This window comes from Chinchilla lanigera, unplaced genomic scaffold, assembly GCF_000276665.1.
Source record: "Chinchilla lanigera isolate Chin_1 unplaced genomic scaffold, ChiLan1.0 scaffold00043, whole genome shotgun sequence".
Lineage (NCBI taxonomy): Eukaryota > Metazoa > Chordata > Mammalia > Rodentia > Chinchillidae > Chinchilla > Chinchilla lanigera.
The window spans coordinates 13,750,715-13,757,416 of record NW_004955444.1 but is presented as its reverse complement, the minus strand read 5'-3'; the positions used below and the strand labels follow the sequence as shown (position 1 = coordinate 13,757,416).

Here is a 6,702-nt window from a genome sequence, read left to right as displayed (position 1 = left end):
GAGTCCCAGACCGAAGACCTGAGAACCACAGGAAGCATCGTATAACTCTTGCCCCAGGGTGGAAATGATAGAGGCAGTTCTAGCGTCCAAAGGCCAGTGAACCAGGAGTCCCAGTGGCCATGGCCAGATAAAATGAATGTCCCAGTTTAAGAAGCAAGAAAACTCATATTTCTTCTACCTTTTCTCTATTTGGGTCCTCAACAAACTGGATGATGCCTGTCCACAATGAAGGGGGTTTATCTTCTTCCCTCAGTCTACTTATTCAACTGTTAATCTCCTACAGAAACATTCTCATAGACACACCTAGAAATAGTGTTTTAGGAGCTATCTGGCTACCCCTTAGCCCAGTAAGTTGACATATAAAACTAATCATCACAGATGACAATATTAAGATAGTTTTATAACATACAGAATTATTGTTGTTGTTGTTTAGACTCTGTAGTTCAGGCTGGCCTTGAACTCACTATATAGCCCAGGATGGCCTCAAACCTATACCAGTTCTCCTGGCTCAGCCCCCCAGATGCTGGGATTGAAGGTATGTGCCACCGTGCCCAACCCGTAGTGTACAGAATTTTATGTCTTCTCCCTGAAGTTGCTACTCTGTTGTATCCACAGGAAAAATTTTGATTATTTCCAATAATACTAAGACAATTCCCAGAGGAAAAGCATAGATTACTTAAAGAACAATTATCTAATTTTTAAATATTTCCTTCCAAATATTAATTTAAGTAATATTGTACTCAAAAATGCTTTGCTATAGGAAAAAAGTTATAAATGATAAAAAAATTTCTAGCCCTAGGTAGTGTTCCAAGCTTATTTAAATCATGTTCTAAAAATAGAGGCTTATTGCAAATATATCTTAATATTATTTTGAATATTATCTTTCAAACAATGATATAAATTTTTATTCCTTCTCTGTAGTAATTAATTATTACTCCAGTGTCAAACTTGGGAGGATAGTAATACACACTTCAAGGATACTAATAGTTTTTACATTACACAAACCAGTCTCTATGTTGGCATAAGGGAAAATATTTTACTATACTTGCTTAAGAGGGTACCTATATCCAATGCCTTCCCTGCAAATTAAATAGAACCCCAGGAGATCCTTGTTATGAACCCCAAGGAGCTCCCCACTCCCAATATTGCTCCTCCTTGTTTTAAATGTCCTAAATGAGGGTCACAAATTGGGAAATGCTGTATAGTAAGCACGTGTGCACAGGTACACATACCCACACGCACGTACATGTACACTAGTATTAATTCACTCAGTAACTATTAAGTGCCAACAGGTACAGGTGATCTTGCCCTGAAGGTTAGTTGACTGGAAAAGAAGTGGTCTTCTGCAAAGTTCCATGACTTCTGGCAACGGCCCAGGGCTTACGGTAACAGTTGCTGGTCAAACAGGCTTGAGCCACGATGTCCAAAGATGCCTTGGTTAGGAGTTCTCCATTTCCAATCTTGAAATCTTAATGTGGTGAACTGTGCCACTTCCTTGTCACAGCAGAGAATCACAGCCCTTCATCTAAACAAGAAAAGGGCTGATGTTAAGCAAACACAAAACTGGAGCTGTCAGGACAGAAGTGGAGCCAAGGTTCTGCCAGTCTGTAGTGCTTTGTATCCAGGGAAGGTGCTGATGTTTATCTAATCATGCAGCTTAAAAGGCCCATAGCCTAAGGGTCAGGGACCCTCTCCTGGAGTCTAACATCTGCACTTGCTAGATCTCTGTGCAAGGCTCTGTAATGCAAAGAGCAACAGGGGGCCTCTTAGTGCTCCTGTCTCCGTGAGTTTTCCCCATAAACACTGCTCCAGCAGGCCTGGTGCATGTGCTTCTTGGCCATTTGCCCTTGATGCACAAATACCAACAATAAATCAGGCACTGGAGACATGGAAATGAACAGAACAGAAAGCCTCTGCCCTCAAGCTTACATTCTCCTGGGAAGAGAGAAAACCAATAAACAAATAAGTGCATAATGCACCAAGTGGTGATGAGTGATAAAAAGAATAAATAAAGCAGTGAAAGAGGATAGAATGATCACGAGGGTTTACAGGGGAGTCACCACCAATTACTCTTGTGAGGTGTTATCCGAGTGGTAACCTAAAGGAAGCAAGGCACTGAGCCATGGGGCATGTGTGGGGGAAGCAGGCTTAGCAGAGATAACTGAGTTCAAAGACCTGGGGTGGGAAAACACGTGTTACAGTTGAGCAAAGAGGTGCTTCCTGCTCCAAGAGATCAAGGGCAGCTAAGCGTGGCAGCACACAAAGTCCCCGAACCAGGACATGGGCTTCGGATTGTACTTTGGTTCAGACGGAAAGCCATTAAACAGTGTTCACTCAAGTGCCAGAAAAATGTTTTGGGCTTCTGTAAAGGAGAGATAGGTTAAAGAGACATATACGACAAAATGTGGAAGCAGGAGGCAGCCAGGAGTTAGTTGCAATAATCTTGGCAAGAGATTTGGTAGCTTGGAGAAAGACAGGTGGTAATAATTTTCATGAGAAGTTGGACTTGGGAAACATTTCCCAGATAGAGCTGAAAGGATATGTTAATGGATTTGATCTGGAATAGGAAAGAAAGAAGAATGACATCATCTATTTTTGCAAGCTCCTGGAGGTCATTTATTGACACATAAAGTATAGGATTATCACGTTTTCGGGTACATGGAATTTAGGTTGGGATGTGTTTAAGCTGAACTATCTCAGAAGAGATGCTAACTACAAAACAGCATGAGTCTGGCATTCAGAGAATTCATCTCCCAGACGTAAGCCCTGGGAGTCACCGGCATACCTATACGGGCACAGAATGGATCCCGTAGGACAATCATGCACAATACATGATGTGAGACCTCTGTAAATTTCCAGGATCCTTTCAATAGATTCGCAGAGTCAACATTATTTTCATAGTAATCTGAAGATAATATTTGCCTTCTCTCACAACTGTAGAGTGGAATTTTTCAGGGTCTACATGAGGCGTGTGGGTTAGTGCAGTGGTGGCAAACCTCCGGCATGCACGCTACAGTGGGCACACAAGCCAAGTTGCCCCAGCACCTCCTCAGCTGCCACGCATCAGATAACAATACACACAGGGGCCGCGTGGATGCTTGGAAGGGAGGAATGGGGCCAGGTGATGGTGTCACCAGCCATGGCTCGTCAGAGCTTTTATGTGGCTCTGAAAGGTTGCCATCATTGTGTTAGGGCAACAGCTTAGATACAGGTACAGACTGAGAATCCAGTTTCTCTATTAACCCAGCCTTAAAGGTACCTGTAAAAATATACACCTATGCTGCTCTTCACTTAATTGTTTGTTTTGGGAACTATGTTTCACAAAAATGTGTTATTTGGGACTGTAGCTGTAGGTCAGTGACAGAATGCTTGCTTAGCAGGCATGAGGACATGGGTTTGCTCCCAGCAAAAAAGGAAGGAAGGAAGGAAGGAAGGAAGGAAGGAAGAAGGAAGGAAGGAGGACGATAAGGAGGGAGAGAGGAAAAGTGGGAAGGAGGGAGAGAGAAGTTATTTATGTCAGTATACAATGGATTTGTTATTGATATTTTTGAATAAGCTAATAAAAGTTTTTACATTTCTGCTTCAATTTCTAATAACTATCAATAGAGATAACCCATGCAGCCAAACATTTTGGGGGCATCATTACCAATTCTTAAGAGTACATAAAGGTCTACAACCAAAAGTCAGTATAGATAGGAAAGGAAGCCTAAGGAATGAAGCATTATGAATGAGGAGAAACCAGCAAGCAGAGCAAGGAATAGCCACCAGCAAGTTACATGGTAACCAAGCAAGTATCCCACAGCTCAAGTAAGAAAAGTCTTTGAAGCAGGGAGCCATCAAGCACATTACGCACTGCAGAGACTGAATAAAGCAAACACTGACTCTTGGATTTGACAGTGCAGAAGTCAGCAGTGACCTTGATACTGTACTTTGAGTGCTAAGTACAAAAACCTGACTAGAGAGAATTCTAGAGATGATGGGAGGACAGAAAGTGGAGAGGGAAGTATAACCTGCATTTAATGCATTTCATCTTAGTAGAGAGCAAGAAGACAAGATGGCACCCAAGGTAAATGTGACACCGCAGAGGGTGTTGTTGTTCTTACAGATGGGATTATAATAGCACACTTGTATGTTAATAAGGATTATCCAGAATTGAGAGAGAAGCTAACAATGCAAAAGAGAAGAGGAGAATGATAGAAATCATATCTTAGTTTTCAAGAGGGGATGGGACCCAATGCAACAATAATTCTTTTATTATTGTAGGCTAGAAAAGCAAGCAATGTTGGTACAAATGTAATTAGGTTGGTAGATACAGGAGTAGCAATGCGTGGAAATGCTCATCACATTGTTTCTATTCTTGCAGCAAGTATAAAAGCAAGGGCGATGATGAACATTCCAGTGGAAAGAAGAAGGTGTAAAATAGTTACAAAGGAGAGCAGAGAGTAAACTAACTAGGGAACATAGCTGGATTCCAGGATAAGTCAAGGACTTACTGGTCATGTATTTAAAGTGAGAGGAGTCAGCGAGGTATGTTTCCTTCTAGCTATATTTAATTAGCAGTATTTAATGATGATGCCGAGCGTGGTGGTGCAGGCCTGTAATCCCAGCGCTCAGGAGTCTGAGGCAGGAGGGTCGTTGCGAGTTCCAGACCGACCAGTCTGGGCTACAAAGTGAGCTCAAGGCCAGCCAGAACTGCATAGTGAGACCCTGTCTCAAACAGATTAAGAAAAAAGAAAAAATGATGGCAACACAGCTTACAAATTCACATACTGAATTGACTCTGGGACTATTTTTTACTTACTGGGGCACACATTGTATTCTTCTTCCTTTTTCCATCTTCTCTTTCATTTTTAAAGCAATCAATATCTATCTCTAGAAAAAGGAGGAGCACACTTGGATTTAATCATTCAAGCGGTAAACTGTATCTCTCCTCTTAAACTGACTTGATGAGGAAAAAAACCGAAGTCTTATTGGTAAGTGGTCAACAAATTCTGAATAGGATAAAATGCTAATATCTCTATTTAACTAGGACATCCGGTACATGCCACAATCACCAGATCAAAGCGGCGTAAATACCAACAATACGTAGTCAGTACTGTAATCATGGAAATTATGTCCTAGTTAAGTCACTTCTTCTGTCTTCTGGTTGTTTTGCACAGCAAGGATAATTAGAATTACAAAGGTCATATCTATATTCTCTCAGCTTCCAGTCATCCAGTTTATGACCATAATTGACAGTTTTCACCAAAAGCACATTTGTCAAGAGCAATCTGAGTGCTGTAATGCCCGTGTCTAAGATAAAGAAAATGTATCTGTGATCTTTCATCTCTTCATTGCCAACTATGATTAGCTGAGTTTTTTCATAGTCATTTGGAATCTGGGCCCAATAAAAATCTTCACATCACAATTCTAGAAATAATCAGCACCTCCACCAGCCAGAAATATAAACACAATCTGAAGTCTCTTGTTCTAGAAGGTAGAATGATCGCTGTGCACTGACCCTATCAGAAATGTGAACTAGTCTCTGTTAAACACTAGTGGGTGAGATTTTTATGTCTCTAGAAAGAGTTCTCTTTTTTCAAAATTAACAAGAGCATTCCTTGTGCCCACTTGTCTAATGAAGCATATTCCTTTAGATTCCTGAGGTGCATTGCCTGATAATCTTCATTTCTACTCTTCTGAACATTCAGTTTTATAATAATCACTAAAACTACCAAGTGCTCAAAAGGGCAAATATTCTATGATGCCACTTATATGAAGTTCCTAGAGAAGTGAAATTCTTAGAGACTAAAGGGAGAATGTTTGTTGGCAGGTTGGTGATTAGTAAGTTTTAATGGGTAAAGTTTCAGTGTGGAAAGATTAAAAGTTCTGAAAACGAATGATGAGGAATACACAATAGGGTGAATGTACTTAATGCCACAGAACACTTAAAAATAAATAAGATGGTAAATTTTACTTTATACATATTTTTCTACAACTTTTAAAAATAGAATACCAAACATTCAACACTTTCTTGCTTCATAGAAATCATCATTTATCCGGGATGTAATCGGTATAAATCACTTGCTTAGCTAACTTCCAAGCCCCTCTACAACAAACTCTATGTGTGGGAAATCTCACCACATGATCCTCTCCTTCTCAGATGTGAGGCAGTCAGCACATTTTCCTAAGACTCTGTCAACCACCAATGGGACCCTTCAATTTGCAAGTGAGAGATCTGATGAAGCCAGATTGTGGCTGGATCCATTTTTGCAACTAAGGTGACATTTGCAGAAAATAATCATGAAGTTTCTAGTATTTGGGGACTTCAGAGATATGATCCTCAGTGGTAGATACTAATTTTTCTCAGGCCAATTGACAGTGTGTTTTTGCTGCTGTGACTGGCACCTCAAGATTCTCCTGATTTTAAAAACATAGTGTGAAAGTGTCCCCCTCCAAATCAATGCTTCTGTTCTTCTTATTATTTATTCCACTGAAATTCTTGCTGCTCTCTCTAGACTCAAAACAGAGAACAACAGTGCAAGACCAGAGCCGCCCCCGCCTCCTCCTCCTCCTCCTCCTCCTCTTCTTCTTCTCCTTCTTCTTCTCCTTCTTCTTCTCCTTCTTCTCCCTCCTCCTCCTCCTCTTCCTCCTCTTCTTCTTCTTCTTCTTCTTCTTCTTCTTCTTCTTCTTCTTCTTCTTCTTCTTCTTCTTCTTCTTCTT

At 40.7% G+C, this 6,702-nt stretch overlaps 1 long non-coding RNA gene across 1 annotated transcript; it reads right to left on the bottom strand.

The window, feature by feature from the left end:
• Positions 1-882: 882 nt before the first annotated feature.
• Positions 883-5,742, bottom strand: LOC102022029. The gene is made up of 2 exons (XR_262269.2): positions 4,802-5,742; positions 883-1,525 (listed from the first exon to the last, which is right to left on the bottom strand). It is a non-coding gene; the product is annotated as an uncharacterized LOC102022029 (long non-coding RNA).
• Positions 5,743-6,702: the final 960 nt, after the last annotated feature.